At 36.4% G+C, this 19,113-nt stretch overlaps 1 protein-coding gene across 11 annotated transcripts in view; it reads left to right on the top strand.

Annotated features, from left to right (window-relative positions):
- Positions 1-19,113, top strand: part of BNC2 (basonuclin 2) — a 334,627-nt gene that overhangs the window by 177,956 nt on the left and 137,558 nt on the right. The gene's annotated exons all lie outside the window — the stretch shown is intronic.

Genomic DNA, 19,113 nt, shown 5'->3' on the forward strand with positions numbered 1-19,113 from the left:
ATTACCGCAACTATTTCAGGGCTAACCGTATCTTGTTTCCCCATTGGCTCAGATTTAAGGACAGAAAGCTGACATTAATTTCATCCGAAAGAAAAGCATAGTTAATGCTCTATATATTCTGAGATAATTTGAGTGGATATGTAAGAATCTGCTTGTTCAAATGCCTGTCTAGTGTGGTCTTACAAATAATTTTGCATATAACACACTGAAAAGGAAAGTACTTTTCTTAATTTGCTCAGACAATTTATTCTGCTGTACCCAATTACCACTCACTTTATTGAATTTTTAAGAGCTGCTTATTAAAATATGTGCTCCAGTTGCTTCTGTTGGCTTCCAAGATGCCTGTTATTACATGTTAAGATGCTCCCTTCTAACTTTTAGAGGATGGAGAGAATTAAAGAAGTGTGTGCTGGCCCTGAAACGATATCTAGTGGGCATTCATATCTTCTCCATGGAAGATCAGTTCTTTAAATAAAAAAAAAAAAAAAAAAAAAAAAAAAAAAAAAAAAAGAGAGACAGAATAAAATGAAAAATAATTCAGTCAACCAATACCTTGATAAATCCCACTTAGATGTCTTCTATATCAATGATGTTTTGTGTATGCTGTTGCTGGAAAAGGTAATGGTCAAGAGATTTCAATTTCAAATACAGTAAAATGATAAATAAAAGTCGAGATGAGTCTGGAAAAGCTATTGAGTAGGAGGGGAAACAGTAGTCAGAATGTTTTGATGTGTTTATGTGTGCTTATAACACATGCAGTTGCCCATCCATGCTGTATCATGTTTGACTAGAAGGGGAATGTAACTACCAAATAGATAGTCTTACTTTCAAGGCACGATGTAGCAACTTTCAGGACATCAGTAGCAACTGTTATTTTAGCACAAAATCTGTGTGAATTTTACATTACAAGTTATGTCGTTCCAGTTTAAAATAAAGACTTAAAACTGCTATGTGTTTTCATTGTTGTGGGGGTTTTGGTTTTATTTAATAAAGCTGATAGCAATCCCCCATTCACACCATTAAAGGAACAAGTGTTACAAGTTTAGTTGCTATTATTCAAAATAAATTACAGCATAAGAAGGATTAACTTCAAGAATAGGGGTCCAGATTTTGGTTCCTTTGGTCCTCTGAGGTAAGTGTCAACATATAGCTGAATATTCATGAGACATTCATTAATGTGAATAGTTGGTCTGCTGCTGCACCTTACCATGGTTTATTAATAACTTATGGACAGTCCACTCCCAAGCATACAGAGGGCAAGAATACTTTAATGACTGAAGCATCCTCTCAGTAAAAAGAAAGAACAAGATGTTTTATTTCAGCAGCCCCATTTGAAAAGCTGTAGTTAAGGTGTGTGTCATACACTGTGATTCATGTTGTATCAATAACACTTGAACTACTAATCCAAATTTTTTTTTCAGTGTTTAAAGTTGTATATAAAATTTTCTTAGAGGCTGAAAGATGACATAAAGAAATATCTGCCCTTAAGGAACTAATTTTTTGGCCAAATATTTTATCTTTTTTTTTTTTTTTTTTTTTTACTCAATGAATAGAGGGGAAATAAAATTAATGTTACCATTTTAAAGGCTTTCTTCCTCTTTACTGATGAAAGTCAAAAGAAATTAAAGTAGAACCAAAAATGTTGGCATATAGTCCATAGCAAGGGCTAGTGTTTCTGGCACTGAAAAACAATGTTTCTTATTAATGCAAAAATAAATTTTTAAAAACTCACTTTGCATTAAGTCACCCTGCTGTTGATAGATGATTGCAGTTATGATGCATAGATAATCTCACTATAGAAGGATAATAATGTGGCAAAGGTGGTGAATTTAGAATTTTTTTTTTAATTTTCTGCTCTTGAAAGCATTTAACTCTGGGCATTTAATTTCTTAAGGTTTTTGAGATACTCGTAGCATACTACTCAATAATACTATGTTGTCATATTTTGTAAATACTACTTACAGTAAAAGCATACCATGCTTTCTTTCATCATTTACTAGTCAGTTAGGAGCTTAATAGTTTCTCAAATAAAAGTGCATGCTATGATACTTGATTGTTATCCATAATAATGCAACTTCTGTCATTTCAGAGAAGTAGCCAATTTTACTTTCCATGTTATACTTTTACTCTAAGTCAGTAAGCGCTAAGGCTGTGTTGTGAACACTCCATTAAAATGAGAGTTGACAATGTTGACAACACTGTTGTTACATCTTTAATGCACATAATTACATTCCACAACTTGTACTAAGACTACTCAGCCTTTTTCCCTTTTTCCCTTTTTTTCCTTTTCCCTTTCTCCCTTTCTCTTCCCTTCTCCTTCTCCTTCTCCTTCTCCTTCTCCTTCTCCTTCTGTCCTCTCTCCCTTTTGTTTCTGTGTTTCTTTTAAAATTTTAATCCTGAAAGACCGCTGACATAAATAAAAACTGAGTCATGAAGTGGAACTGAAGAAATTCCATCCATTAATCTCTATCCAACTAGAGTGGGGGAAAATATTCAAGAATTATTAGAAAGGTTATTTTGTTTGGTGTTTTTCCCCCGAATTTTTTGCCTTGATAAAGTTAAAAAAAGGATAATAAAGGATGATTTGGTGAAAGATTAATGTTTTTTCATAAGCTTTTAATTTTTTTTAATTTTTTTTTTTTTTTTTTAATCTAGCATGCTACCTTCCAATGAAATCTCTTCTGGTACTGTAATGTTTCTTTTGTGATTAAAAGCACTGAAGTACCCTGGATCAGGGGATTACTAGTTAGATACAGATTCTTGCTGCTTTAGGTCACCAGTTTGAATTCAGTCCAGGCCATCATCAGACTGCTGTTAACATCTGAGAGCATCATGGCATTCTCAGACCAATTCCCAGTAGGCGCTTTTTCTCCCTTCTTCCATTCTCTAGTCTTTCTCTCCTGGGTTGAATTCCTTGTGTTGGGAAATCATCCTGCCAAGTTTAAGTGTCATCCATGCTTGGATCCAGTTTTCTTTCACCTATGAATAGTTCATCCACAGTCACCTTTTTATATTACTTACTCAAGTGTGACATTACCATCATCACCATCATTGATGTGTCCTTTTAATGTTTCAAGATGGTGTGAAGTGGGCAGATACTTGCCTCAGAAAACTGAAAAGGAAATAACAAAAAAATGCCCTAAAATAAACAGTTCTCTCCTCCCCTTACTCCCCCCCTCCCCGAAACACAGCTGTGCTGTGTAGGGTTTTATGGATTAAATGCTTGGCAGAGGTGCTGGAGTTGATAGGATTTCTGTTTACAGTAAGACAGCCTCATCCATGGAACTCACTTAATTTCATTTGGCTGCCAGACTCTGGGCTGGCTACCCTTCTGATCATTCTTATCTCTCAGGAAAGATGAGAGGGTAAAGTTAATATTAATATCTCAAGGGGAAGAGGCAACGGGGTAAAGTTAAAATTACCAGGTTTTTTTGTATAGGGCATGGGAACATTTCTGTTCAGATGCTTTTACAATCATAGAAAGTTACAGAGAATTTTTCTGTATCTTTGTGGAAGAAATAAGCACAAAGACTTCTGGATGATATTTGTGTAGGGCCACCCACTGCAGCCTTTTTATTGATATGACCATTATATTATGTGCCTGTATCTCTGTATTTGGGTACAGAAAAAAAATAAAAATAAATAAATACATTGGCTAAGTTGTCAGTAATCACAACAGGAGGCTGAAGGATGAAATGAGCCATGGAGGCTAAGCTACTTTTTCAGCCGTGAAATTGACCTTCTTAGGTCAGGGTTATGACATGCTGGTCGACCAAAGAGTGTATAGAAGCTGTAGTGCTGCTACCTGTGGTGGTAGAAAAAAAGAGACTTGTAATTCTGAGGTTATCTGTTCACCTCTTATTCAACCATTACATTTGCCCGTTCCAGTCAGATTTTTTTTTTTAATGTTAATGTTATTCTGAGCGTTGAAGACATCAGCAGATTATTATTGGAAATGTTTTGTATAGGGCTAGGAAATATTAGGGAAATAGCCCAGTTTGGCAGCAGGAAGGCAGGGTGGTGTCTATTTCTTTCTAGCATTTATATGCTAGATTTTATAATTACTGGGTATACTTCCCCCATTCCCCCACCCCCCCCCCCCCAAAAAAAAAACCAACAAACAAACAAACAAAAACAAAGTTACACCCCTTAGCATTAAAATAAATAATTTAGGGCAAGACATAATTGTGCTCTTAGATCTGCAAAGCAGAAGTCAGGTCCATTACTCTGCTCTGCCTATGTGTGTGTTGACAGTGATGCCTAGACAGGAAAGTGGGGTGATGGAGAGTAGGAGACCAGTCTTTGTCTTACAGGTTTAAGAAGATTGCATTTCCTTTCATCCTACTGCTGAGTTCACCCACAAGCAAAGGTAAAGGGCATATGGTATAGGTACATTCTGAGGTTTCTGAAGTGTGACCATAATTTGAGTCTTAGATAGCTACTTATTTTCTGGTACATATTTTGAAACTTCCTAACTAATTATATATTGCCTACATATTTTATTGTAAGAGTACGAGAAGACAGAATCCACATCATGAATCCATGTAAAAAACCCCATATTTTTCCAAGCCCTTCCACTATTGAGAACTGGAAGTTATTACACATTTTTCTTTAAAAGTTGCTTTTTCATGTCCTTAAGTGTTGCACAAATATTTTGTCACATACACTCCATTCTGTGATATGTAGTCAGATTCTTAGGGGTCAGAAGTGGGAGCGTAGCAGTTTTACTTAAAATAACTAGCCTTAAAATTGCACTTGCATCATTGCAAGAGAAAAGTACGTATCTAAATAAATACTTACACAATTAAGTAACTGCACATTTAACAGTAATTTGCATAGGTAACAGGCTTTTTTTGTAAACAAACAGAGTAATAGAAACAGGATGAAGGGGCTCATGTCTGGTGCCCATCTTTAAAAATTGCTGCCAGAAATGTCTCCGTTTGCTTAGTGAGTAAGATTTAGCAGGGTTTGTTTGGCATACTTGAGAGACTGTAAACATACTACAAAACCATGTTAACACAAGATTATCTTATTAGACAAACCTCTTCAATTGCTTTGGAATGCTTAGTTTGCTAATACAAGCCAAAGTCTTTATTTATTTATTTATTTATTTGCTATCCTTTTTTTTTTCTCCATCCTGATACTGTTTTAGTGAAATACTGATTGAGGTAGGGGAACCTCTTTTTTTCCTTAGGAAAAGGAATCTTATCCTATTCCCTAACCACAGACAATGTTACAGACAATACTTTGTGAGTAGATAAAATTGCTCTCATGCTTTCTTTCTGAGGGTAAAGGCAATTGTGCATGGAGTTGGCCAGCCTGTGGCTGTCCACCATCTGTGTAAGGAATTCACAATCCCAGACAAAAGAAATTGGCAAAGTCTTCTTTCTGTCTGTTCTCCAGAGCCTTGAGATAGCCATAAAACACCTGGACAAAATCAGCAGGTGATGGCAGGGGAAGGAGAATGATCAGTCACAGGCATTGTTGAATCCTTTGAACATTACTTATAGCTTGGACACTGCTGTCACCAGACACAGTTTGATCTTTGGTGAGCTTTCTGGAAGTGTTTTTTTTCCCCTGGCTTTATGACAACAGGGGGAACCAGATAATACTGTGGAGGCAAAGCAGAATTTCCCCATCTTGTAATTTTTGTCTCACCTTGTAACTTCATTTTTTTGTTACCTGTATTTGTGCTTAAATAAACTTGCAGGAACAAAGGCAGATTTTTATGTACAGAAAAATATGTATCATCCTAACAAGGTGTCATCCTAAAAATGTGTGCTCATCCTAACACGCAGCGTTTATCTGTGACCCAAAATGAAAATTAGAAAGTGTCTTAAAAACTGAGGTACATCACTATCTTTCTTTTCCCTTTCATGTTGATTTACACAAAACTTGATATAATGACAATTTTAAATTTTATTTCAATGTTCTTCTGTTATCATATTAATAGAAAACTTAATTTCTTGCTTATGATTTCTTAGAACTTGCTGTTGATCATTAATTATGATCATTATGTAACTTCATACTTCACAGTATGAAGTTTGTGAAAAATCTATGCTCTCGTTCACCTAATGTTTTCTTGTATTCTTTCCACACCATGGGCATGTTTTTTAACCTGTACAGATGTTAGCATAATAAAATTAATCTTTAATTTAAGAAGAGGATGAAGAAGTGCAGTGACAGATTAATATCTATAGAAGAGCATCTATAAATGAAAAAAATGCAACCACAAGAACTGCCACTTTTGGCAGGAAAGGAAGAAGCTTCCTACCCTTTAACCTGTGGAACTGGAGTCAGAATTTCAGTGCAGGGCTACTTAGCATTGAGACTGACTGTCTTCCTAGTGTCAAGGGGTGAGTTTGTAGCTGTTGTTTTGTTGCATTCCCAAAGTGAAGTCTAAACCATATCAAGAAACTGTTGGATCACTTCACACTTCAGCTGTCCCCTGAATCCTTCTCCCTCCTGGTGTTTTCTCTCTCTTCTACCCTCCCTATGCTCCTGCAAATACAACCCTTCTTCACAGAGCCGGTGTCAAGCTTCAATGAATATAGCTGTGTCTTGCTAAGTGTATTAATGCTGCACTCTGCTTCAGACATGAACCTCATTGCTCACCACAAAGCCTCTGTGTGGGTTTGTGTGTGTCTATGTGCAGGCATGAGTTGAGGTTGTTTGTTAAGGAAGGGGCTGAATGCTGCAATTGTTTGACTGTTTCTGTAGCCCACATTACATCTTTTATTCAGCGTGTATGAACCTTAGGGAAATAAGGGCCAAAATTTAAGGTTAAAAAAGTTAATTAGAGAAGATTCTGTTATTTAACTGCAAGACAATTTGTGGGTAACTAAAACCAAGAAAACTTTGTATTCATTCTGCTTTCTCAATGCGGATAGCATCCCTAGAATGAGTTACCAAAAGTGTTAATATCTTTTAACAGCAGTAGTAATAATCCTTTCACTTTAGTTAATCATGTGCTAATCTCTTGGTAAGTCAAAAGTATTAGACCATTTTAAATTCATTGTGTCAGCTCAGCCGAAGTAACTGGCACAGTGGTGTAAACATTTGGAAGAAAAATCCTTCGAACTAAAATAACAATGTCATAAAGTAAAGAATTTTGCTAGTTCTACACAGGAATTCTAAGGATTTCATTAGTTTCAGGTGCTGGACAAAAGTATTTGAGTTTATACTGAAACAAAATACTGCTATATTTTCCCAATGTGTACTATTTCTGAATTGAACTTCTTTGTTTACTACTTCTCACTAAGCAACTAAGCATAATTATTATCTGAAAGATTTCTGTACTTGTATTGTTTTGTTTTTTTCCTGTAAATGTATTACTGATGTTTGCATGAAGCTACTTGTTCCTGTCATTTTTTTAAGTTTGTAACTAAGGAGGGAATTTAGCATACATTATTTTCTTTTAAACTTTGTCTTGGTTGCATAGCCTAAAAAAAATCTCATACCTAAGCTTTTATCACATAATCATAGAATTTTAAGGCTTGGAAGGGACCTTAAAGATCCTCAAGACTCAAGCCCCCTGCCATGGACAGGGACACTTCCCACTAGCACAGGTTGCTCAAGGCCTTACCCAAGCTGGTTTTGAACACTGCCAGAGATGGGGCACCTGCAATTTCCCTGGGCAACATGTTCCAGTATAATGTTCCAGTTCACCACCCTCATAATAAAGCCTAGTATCTAGCCTAGATTTCATATCTTTCAATTTGTACCTATTCCCCCTTTTCCTGTCACTACAATTCCTGATGAAGAGTCCCTCTCCAGCTTCCCTGTAGGCCCCCATCAGATACGGGGAGGTTGCTGTGAGGTCTCCACACAACCTTCTGTTCTCCTGAGCAGTCCCAGCTGTCTCAGCCTGACTTCATAGGGCAGGTGCTGCAGTCCTCTTATCAACATTGTGGCTCTCCTCTGGGCTTGCTCCAACCATTCCATGTCCTTGTTTTGTTTGGGACCACAGAGCTGGATGAAGCACTCCAGAGAGCAGGAGAGGAGGAAAATCACCTTCTTCAACCCGGTGGCCACACCACTTAGGATGCAGCCCAGGATTCCATCCTTTTGCTCAAGCTTACCTCCTTACAGACTGTTTTTGGATTTGTTTTTGTCCCATCTACCACTCTTCTTTACTGTATTCTTCAAATCACTCCCTGAAAACCTAAATCAGTTATTCAGAATCTTCATAATTGGGATATTCAGTTTAGAATCAATATAAATAGTGATAAAAGTTGATAATAAAAATAATTTTTGCTCCCACTTAGTCTACATTTAAAATGGCAATATATTCTGTTTTAGGTGGTTTTGTCTTTTGTAAAAGATTTCAGTGATCACCCATGTAGCAGTGAAAACTTCCTTTTTGATAGCTATCAGAATGGTATATACACATTCTCTTTTCTACCTGTCGAAAACATTTTGAATTAAAAAGCACATTCTGAGAAGAGAGATTGTGTTTTATATTGAAAATGTGAATATCTTATCAGAGTCCTGTAAATCTCAATAGGCCTGTTACTATGAAATTATTTCTATGTTTGAAAAATTGCTTTCATATAACAAAATTGAAAATTCATTTTTAAATTTTAGATTTTAAATTTAGATTTTAAAATTTAAATTTTAAATAATAAATTAGAAAATATAATTTTAATTTCTTTTTATGTCCACCTAAATTTCTTACTTCTCTATTGAAATCATTCATATCATATGCACAAATGAAGTTAGTGTGTGACTGTAAAGATTTAGTGATCTTTTAATTTCTATTTCTTGGAGGTTTTATTGTTTTGTTGGCTTTTTTTTTTTCCCCTGACTGTGTCTGAAGGGGCCACAGGTTAAAGCTGACCTCAAGAAAAGAATGGATAATCATTTTACTGCTACTTGACTTAGCACATGTGTGTTCTCTGGGTATACCACAACAGATAGTAGTATGTTTTGATTGGTTTTGATTCCTGAAAGCAAATAGAACCCACAGCTCGGACATGGTGCTGCTTTATGTCTGTCAGGTCTGAAGCACTCTAGGAATGAAGTCACTTTAATTATTCAAATTTCTAGACGGGAAAATTTAGTGAAGGAAATTAAGTGACTTGCCCAATGTAATAATGATGGACCATGTCAGGCATCATCCTTTCTGAACCCCACAGTAAAATAAAATAATTGTAAACTTTCAGGTTTCTCTGTTTGCTGATCAGAGGTAATATTTAGATCTGGAGATTGTAGGTGTAGTGAGAAATGCAGAAGATCCTCTGAATCCATTTTGCTAAGTCATTTAGTTAAACCCTGATAATACTGTGCATGAGTGTTGTTTTTCAGAGAGTAGCCTGAAGTATTTTTCTGTTTCCTTTAATGTCTAGAGTTGCATTCTCGCATCTCTCAGCATTGTTCATTCATTTGGCCAAAAGAGACTGTTGATGGATCCTGATCACTCCTGCCTCAGTGTGCATACCTCAGCTCTCTCAGTTTTGTGAGGTTTTGTGAGAGGTTGACAGACAGAGATGCCCTTTCAGTTTAGGCATGTTGTATTACTCAAATTATAAATTTATTTTTAAAAGCAGCATTTATTTAAGGGGTATGGAATTATGTTAAACCAGTGGTATATCTGAGAAAGAAACAGAGAATCCCCTAAGCTAGGTACTTGGGTGACTTGTGCAAAGATTGCCTGGATCGTAAACCTCTGTGTATGTGAAGTAATGGAAAATTATTAGTGACAGAATTACTCGTTGCAGTGTTTACCAGGAGGTGAATGTTTGTAGTATGAGGGCTTCAGTTCGTAAAACATTAAATAAATGTACTCTGGAATATAAATATTTTTCAGTAGTTGTTATTCCCACTTGATTCATGCTGTTGCTCAAGTGTCCTGTAAACAGCTCTAAATAGAGTGACAGTCAGTATAGGATGAGCATGGAGGTTCAGGCACTTCCCCCTACCAGCTGTCTCTCCCGGCAGCTTCCCCCAGAGCCACTGCAGCCACGTGGCAGAGGGAAATTACACTCATTGATCAGCGGCTTCTGTTCATGTCCTGGTGAAAACTGGGACACATTTCTCCATCCTCAGCTCTTTACTAGGACAGTAAATTATGGGAAAGCAAAAATGACAGAATACAGGTGGTGGCAATGTTGTGTCACAGCCTTTTACCAGTGAATGTGAGATAGTTTTCTATAAAGCTGTATTTACCTTTACTGAATGGAAATTATGTTATACAGTATATGTGCAGCTCAAGCAAAGCTGTATCGTAAGAAGACCTACAGGAAAGATTTTTGAGACTAGAAGATGAGCTGAAAAAATTTTTTCACAGAGCTTTCTTTACCTGACAGTAGGTAGCATATTAAAATAAGTGGTATGGAAAGAGTGAGCAGTGTTTCAAGTATGAGCTTTTGGTCAGAAGTGATAACCAGGATTTGTTAAGTAGCTGATATCTAGCAGACACTTAACCTGCCAAATCGAATATTGAAATTAATAATGTTGAACAATTGTACTAAATCAGACCTCTGCACTGTCGAGTTTGTTTTTCCACCCTGTATTGGATGGTCAAATTAAACATATATTACAGCCTGTCATAACTTCAGATATCTTCATTTGTAATTCAGAGACACAACCACAAAATAATACAACCTAGATTTTGACCTATGATGAAGTGGTCCAGACAGTGATTTTTAGTGATTAAGGTAAAATAGTTCTTAAGTTGTTCCACCCTTCTTTTATTCTGCAAATATATTTATTTTAAAAGTGGCATACATTTTTTCTTCACCTTTGATTCCTAGTATAAATTAAACATGAATGGATATTCTTTTAAAAAAATCCTTCTATACCTGGAAAAAGAATAGCACTACCATTAATGTGGGCGCTGCATCATGGAACAGCTACTTAATTTCAGGAAACAGTCTAATGAATATGAACACTTTAGAAATTAGTTGCCCATTTCATTAATTGTTTATCTGTGAATGAAAAGAGCTAGTCAGGCAAAGATACTGTTTGGTTTCTGGAAATTGCTCCACCAAACTATCTCCAGATGTCAGGGGAGGTGGGGAAGGAGGAAACTTCATCCACGTTTTAATACATGAAAATTTAGTGGATGCTCACAATTCATGATCTGTGTTTGGATGCCATTTTTGCTTTGTTTTCTGTGAAAGAAAGAAGGTCTTCTCTTTTTCCAGCCTTTTCCCAGCAAAACAAAGTTTATAGCAAGGAATCTACAGCAATATGTTCTGCTGAAGTAGGAAGTATCTAGCTGGAGAAAAGAAACTGTTTGTTACATTTTCAGTTTAAATAATATAAAATTTGAATTCTTCTCTTAACATAAAGAATTGGAAAAATAATTAAACTTTATAATTGATATTTTAGTGTAAATGATACATGTCTAACAAGAAAGGACAGATATTAAAATTACAAAAATAATGAATTTCAGCAAAATACGTGGTAGTAAATGTACTTCTGGAGCACCAGCATGCTTTAAGAATTGTCTCCTTCCAACTTCTTATTCAAGTGACTTCATTCTTAAAATAGATTTCTTTCTGAATATACGTAGGTTAACAAACAAGTCTGTGTTCTGTTTTCCATAATCATTAATTTTTTTCTCTTCTTTTTAAAAATTGAATTTTTCTGGACTGTGGGCTTAGATTTTTTGGCAAAATTTGTTTGCTCTTTTTTTTATTTTCTGAGCAGTATCTCACTTCATACACACTTTACTCTTCCCAAAAGAAGGAATACAGCTTCTCACAATTTTTTCTATGGAATATTCGGGGAACTTATTTCTGAGTGATACCCAGCCAAAAATAACACAGGATTTGTGTTCAGGGCTGAATTTTTCATATCTGTTAAAAAAAAGCAACTGTGACACAGTTCACTTTACAGTTATTTTCCAGATTATTTTAAATAATTGAGCATTAGAAGAATCTGTCTATTCCCACAGAAAAAAAACTGTCCAATAAGCCTCTCCCTTCATCTAAGGGTCACAGAGGAAACCCTGGCTAGACGTTTTGGTGACTAATTTAAACTATCTGGCAAGACAATTGATAGCACCCTTCCTTTGTGTTGTGACAAATATATTTCAACTGCAGTTTATTAACATAATCCAGCACAACCACAGACATATTGTATGTATTATAGCATAGAATTAGAAACATTTTTTGCACATCATAGTCTTTATTTTCTCTCTTTTTTGACAAGGATCTGGATAATTGCCTCAGCAAATGAACTGCTGTGTTCAGTCTGTTTCTGTAATTTCATAAATTGTTTTGCATGCTAAAACTAAGCAAGCTTTTACTGAGTAAGTATAAAGAACCACAGTGTAATTACAGAGACAATATTATTAAAAAGTGTGACAGAAATGGCATTTTAACTGACAACTACTTTTTCTTTGCTTTATTACAACACATCAAATATATCATGAAGGGCCACTTAGTGAGCAACAGTGTCTTCTGCCTCTCTCTGTGTCTCTCCCTTTCATGCACACATGCACACATATACACAGGCTTTGAACTCAGACTTACCATAGAAGATTACCACATAATCTGGATCATAAATTACTAGGTGAAGTCCCCACCATTTCAGGAAATTTTATTTAAAATTTAGAGTGTTTGTCTCATACTTACGTAAGTTGAATATTTAGCTTTTGAGCTTTTGTCTGAATATATGGGTTCCATTATTGGTAAGTGGAAATAGAAGTATCGCCATTACATGGATGGAAAAAGTGAGATATGAGAAGTGATTAACTTTCCCCAGACTCAAACCCAGTGAATGACCAGGCTAAGAATGAAACTTAAATTTGCTGTCTTAATCATTGAACCATACTGACTGCAATCAATATGGCCTTGATCCAGAGCCCACTGAAATCAATGAAAAGGAAGGGTTTGACCAGGTCCTGTATGTAATGTAAAGTCCTTCCTTTAGTTTACTTTCCTTTTAATGATGTGGTTATTAAAGTGCAGTTTTTCCATACAATACTTTTGTAGGGAGTAATTAAATCAATCAGTGACAGTGATAGAATTTGAATCAGGAGTAGTGGCTGGCTTCCCTATTTCTGACTCCTGTCCTTTTAACTTAAGTCGGACACCTTTTTATAAATGAATGGTTTATATACTTAAAATCCATTCACTTTATTTAAATTTATATTTATATAAATGCACTTGTATATATACATACACACATACCACACACACATATGCATACATATATATATATATATATATATTTGTTTATTTATTTATATGTAAGGAATCTGATCTTTATGGTTTCCAGGGCTCTGTATTCAGTCCTTTGCATTTAATAGTCCTCAAATGAGTACAAATGCTGGTATGAATGACGCTATGTGAAACACTAGCATGTATCACTGAGTTTATAAAGTGTATGCAGGCTGAAGCAATGTGGGTTGTGAAGTTAACTTAACTAAAGAAGAAGTAAAAGGAAAAAAACCTAAAGGGTTTTGAGAAAATATTTAACTAAAAGCATGATTTAAGAATTGTCTTTACTGATCTTCTGATACCTTAGAACATAATTATAGTTGTGAAGTCTACAGCAAATGTAATGTTTTCAATATTTTTCACATCCTTTTTTTACTGTCTGTGGTGTGATATGTCCATAGGTTTTTATGTGATTAATAGAACTGCTGCAAAAATGAGTGAGATTGTAATGAAACATAAAAGGCCATTTCATTTATGTTTTGTAGTTCTGAGAACAGAGAAAATGAGAACAACTGGAGTAGTTATTGAACTAAACCATAGTAATGGTATTTAGTTAATCTCCTCACAAAAATTAACTGCATGAAAACTTGCCTTCATGCATGTACTGCTCATTTATGATCTTTAAAATTGGTTCACCTAACAGCTCAAGATCTGTGAAAACCTGAAATGATTGATCCTGTCTCATTGGTGAGTTCTGAGTTCTGGTGGCAATGCTAAGGAAAGAGTTTAAACAGGTGTTCCTTCCAAAGACGCTCCTGGTGGAATATTTTTAAACAATTGTTTTTTAAATAACCTTTGAAACTTATATAAACGTCTCCTGTACAAGTCTATTACTCTCTCTGTTTTCTGGTAGGCTACTTCAAATGTGGTTTTAACATGTCTGATTTTACAGTTATATTCACCTTTTTTTGCATGGTACTCAGAAACATATCTGAGTGCTCCACATCTTGTTGATATCTGGCAAAGGACCTGTACAGTGTCATGTACTCAGGTAGTTTATTTTAGCATTTTTCTTAGATCAAGTTGGAGGTATTCTGAGCTCTTAGATGTCCAGTAATTCTTAGTTCCAGGCTTGGCATGATTAAAGGGATTTTTCTTTTCCAGAGTCAGAATTGAAATTTGAATTATTTGTAACAGGCATACTGTTGAGTGAACAGCAGTGTTAGTGAAACCAAATCTACAGCTTTGTTACTGTGCTGAAACTTATTCCAGATCTCTGATCTCCCCCAAAGCTTATCTCCAGCCCACCTTTAGCAGCACTTGTCATCCAGAGCTACCTTTGCTTGGCTAAGCAAGATGTGCGGTGTGTCTAGGCAGGAGCTGCTGGTTGACCAGCTGCTACCTCCTCACTATTAACTAAGTGCAGTGGAATGCCCTGGCTGGAAGTACCTGGCAGGCCAAAACAAAAGGGTCTGGGGACTGCATGTAGCTTCTGGGCCACGTTTTGTGCTACTGTATTATAAGAATTAGGTATATTTGCAAAGCCTACCTTTCTACCAAAGACAGCGAAAGCACATTCAGGGATTCAGAAATCGTGGAAGGGTAAAAGGATTGACGCATGGACTCTGGAACTGCTTAACTAGTGTTTCTCTTGGAGACATAGTCAGATAAGTTGACAAGCCTTTTTTTTAAATCATACTATAATTATTTTCTTAATTTAGTAGGACAAACATTTTCCACTTTTTGTCATATCCTGGACACAAATGGGAGTTAAAGTATCCCTCTGTCTGGCTTCCTTTCACCGACATGCAAGCTGTAGTCCAAGGGTCTTCTGGCTGAATGTAGTGGTTCATGGGGTATATTTGCTCCATCTGCTCTCCATGTTGAGGTTTCATGCACGTGGAGTTCTGAGGAGGGCTTCATATACCAGTTCATTATTTGTTGAGAACCCGCTGTTCTGTGAAAAGCAATTCCTCAGAAAGCTGCTGATATTGCTCCATTTTCTATATTCATATTTTGTGATCTTGAAAAGATCAGGAGCCTTTTAGTTTATAAAAGGAATAGTGTTTTATGAAGTGAAGATAAAGAATAAAAACAAAATACTTCTGGCCTTTATATAAGTTTTCCTCAAAATATGAGTGTATTTTTGACCTGGCAAGTTATAGCCTTATGAAAAAAATTGTCCATCAGTGATACAGATAAATTCTCAGTAGTTAAACACTTCTGGTTCAGAGCTGCACAGGTGAACCTCAAGAACTTGCAGGTGCTTTACAAAATAGTCTAAATTAATTTGAGCTCCTAATATTTTGCTATAACCATTACCTATCAAGGTAACATGTACATTGAGAACACTAGTAAAAGGTATTTGAAAGGGGGGTGGTAGGTGTGTGTACGCGCACGCATGTGTGTGTGTGTGTGTGTGTGTGTGTGTGTGTTTGGGGTGTTTAGTCTAGAAGTCATTAAAGTGAATTTCATACTTCCTCTTTTGGTGATTAATGTCTGTCTGGATTTCAATAGGATGGATACACATGATGTGCAATGGCATGTTTTCACATGTGAAAACTTGCGAGCCCTGCCGTTTGCAGGGCTGTGGCAATCCGATCAGTTTGTTATTATGCCCATTACTCCCAAAAATGTAGTACGTAACCCTTAACATACCAAATTTTAAATTCTTCTAAATCTGAGAGGTCAGTATTTCTGTCTAATATAAGACATATTTTCCTAATATATTTTCCTCTAATATTATTTTTTCATTTTTTTCATGTTTGCATCTTTGTCCTAGTTCTTTTGATTATTTCTGTCTCTCTCCCCCCCCCCCCCCCTTCTGCCTTTGTCCCTCCCTCCATGTTTTTTTCTTTGAATCTGAAGCAGTGCTTTCCTTCACCTTTTACTTCCTTCACTGTTGCTGGTCAGGTAGGTGTTCTGCTTCTCTCCACATATTTTTCACTCCTTTGAATTTTTACAAGGCAGTGGAATAGTTTTGCAACTTCTCTTTATATTAAGTAAACAATTGAAAATTCATCACTTACTCATAAGCAGTGATTTCCGAAAGCATGTCAAGTGTTTAAAATTTAGGAAAAATGAACAACTTGGCATAGATCCAAAATCTCTTTCGACTTTAAAAATTGTGCTTGACCAAAATCCCCTGAAAACATTAGAAAAAAAGTCACAGAAGTAACAATTTTGTTTTGGGAAAATTATGTGAAAGTCTGTTCTCATCTGCCAGGATTCCCTTCAACAATATTGAATTTGATGCTGACTCTAGTGGACTTTGCAGGGCTCCCAGAATTACAGGTTTCTTTCAGTGGCATTTAATAATATTATATCTAATCACTATTAGATACTGTCCTACTCAGTAATTGGGTGAGTGAGATGCCTTCTGAGTTAAGAGTTTTGCCAGTCTCCTAGGGAGCATCTGCTTTTCATCTTTCAGTCCTTACTCAATGGGGCCACTGTTTCAGAGAAAGGAAGAAATTTTTAAATGAGGTGAAGAATATTACCATATATGCCTACAACTGAAAGGTGTATTTTAAACTGCTATACCAACAGACTTGAATGATAATTTTGAGAAGTAATACATCTGCATGAATGTATGGATATCTACCAATCATGGCCTCCAATGGTTTCAGAGCATTAGTTTTTCTAGATGAAACTTCCTTTCTGCTGTTTAGTCAAAAATGGTTCTAAGCTTGTTCCTTTACCCTGCCACTGCCACTCACCCCCTCTAATGCTTCAATGTTTCTCCAGTTCCTCAGTCCTGGTCCTCAGTTACCCTTTTTTAAACCAAGCCTAGCAGTTTTTACTGATGACTGCTGCTACACCTGATTTCTTTTAGCCAGGCAAAATCCCAGCCCAATAATTTCTCCTAAATCAGATGAAAACAGCCTTCAATCAAAAGTTCTGCTAGCTCTCCTTGTCTAATGAGCTCCTCCTTCAAACCCTGACTCCTGGGAACTATCCACACACTCTGGTCCCTCATCTTGTTCTTCTCCCTGCTCAAAGGAGCCTCCCATCCTGTGCCCTGGCACCAGCCCTAGGGCTACCTTGCTGCCCTAGGGCTTACTAGCCTGCCCTGCACTCCTGGTCAGGGTGGGATCTGCTCTGGGCAAGTTCAATTTCCCAAAAGAAGAGGTGTTTGAGAAAGAGGAGATGCTCTTCATGTAGCCAGAGAGATTGCCTTTGCACTGTAGCCCACTATAGCCCACTGTAGCTCGCGGTCCCCCTCACCTTGTGTTCCCCTGCCTGCTGGCACAAGGTAAATCTCAAGACATCAGGAAAGGACAGAACTTGCATGTGGTGGGGAAAATGGGAAAAGAGTGGAAGAACAGCACACTTAGCAATGCCCTAGATGTAGCTTTTCAGACTTTGCTCTTCAGGGTGTACATGTCTGCTTTCCTGCTGTCTCCTAATTTGAGAATTTCTGCTTTGTAGATTTAATTCTCAGTCTCTTTTCCTGAGCTGGTAATTGTGATTGAAAGGTAGAGCAACTGAAGAAAAGATGCATTAAGTGACTCAGGAAGTCAGTGAAATTGGTCTAGAAGCAACACCTTCATGCAGTCATGTGAGGTCCTGTTCCTTGTATTCATGTTTGGCTTCACAAATGCCTTTGTTTTTTTTTTTAGCCATTGCAATTATAGGTGGAATTCAAACATGAGTAACAGAGGCTTCCAGTTTCTGTGTTGACGTCAAACCTGGTAGACTGCTATTTTGTGCTGTGTGTCACAATGGCATCTCAAGGCACTGGTCCTGTGCTGCTGGGAAATACCTGCTCTGCTTTTATAAAAATTGCTTGAGTGCCAGAAGCAATGTGGCCAAATGTGTGTGGTGTGCTGCTTTTGCAAATCTCTGCAGAAGAGCTTTAGGAATTTCTGTATGGCATTCATTCCACTCTGTAATATGGACATTACTGGCCTCCTTCCTGCCCCTGGCCCAGCCAGGCAATGAATCAATGTTTTCATTTCTCAGAAGTAGCTAACACCATGCTAAAGGCCACTGCCATCTTCTTGTGTAGTTCGGTCTTAGCCTAGGAAAACTGAGATTATTCTCTGTACTTGGTATTCTCACTCATTTCAAAATTGTGCTGATATATATACACACAAAGAAAATAAGTGGTAAATGAGAAGGGAAAATAATATTAAATATCATTAATTTGTAATTTTTTGATAACAAACAGATTGAGTTCTTCCAGTCACAAAGACAGGAAAAAGTGCATCTAACCTAATTTGGTAGGTCTTCTGTGACAATGTACTTCACTTAAACTGTTTATGTACAGTGTAGCATTGAGAAAAAAAGGCTAAAACTCAGAAGTGCTTTTTCCTTATGTTTTATGTGTTTAGGGTTTTTTTCAAATTGAAAAGGATTTACATTGATTTAAAGACATTTTTCTAGATTTTGCTTTGAAAACAAATCATGTCATAGAGCTTTGCCAAAATAAACTTGGCAGCTTACGTTTTCTTTCCTTTTTTTTGAGTGTTGGCATGTAATGAATATTAATGGAGCATCACTTCCTGGTTTTTGGCATGATACTTTCTTCATGTAAATACTGCTTTTTGAAATACCAAAAGCCTGTGTACAGTTCAAGTCTTTGATTAAATTTAGACAAATTTATAAGGAATGTTAATTTTTAAATTGTGAATATGTTGAAAATGTGTATTAATTTTGTTGGAAATTTAGGGGAAGGCCATTTCATTAGTTGGAATTCCTTAGCTACTTAGCACATCTTGTTCCTCTATGTCTGTGTTTAAACTCCTGAAGTCAAACTCCTTTTCTTTTTGAGGATTTTACAGCAGCAGGCACATTTTCAGCAACCAAATAATAATAGTGAGAAGTGAATTAGTCTGAATAAAGTGGAACTGACCTGAATTTGATCCTCAAACTGAAATTAACCACAACTTTTGTTTTTTTTTTTTAATTTAGAAATTACTATCACACACCTCTGCACCATCTGGCTTTTCCTAGGAGTTGAAACAGACTTATCGACATACTGCAACAGACTCTGTTT

The sequence above is a fragment of the Motacilla alba genome, chromosome Z (genome assembly GCF_015832195.1).
Source record: "Motacilla alba alba isolate MOTALB_02 chromosome Z, Motacilla_alba_V1.0_pri, whole genome shotgun sequence".
In the NCBI taxonomy this organism is placed as follows: domain Eukaryota; kingdom Metazoa; phylum Chordata; class Aves; order Passeriformes; family Motacillidae; genus Motacilla; species Motacilla alba.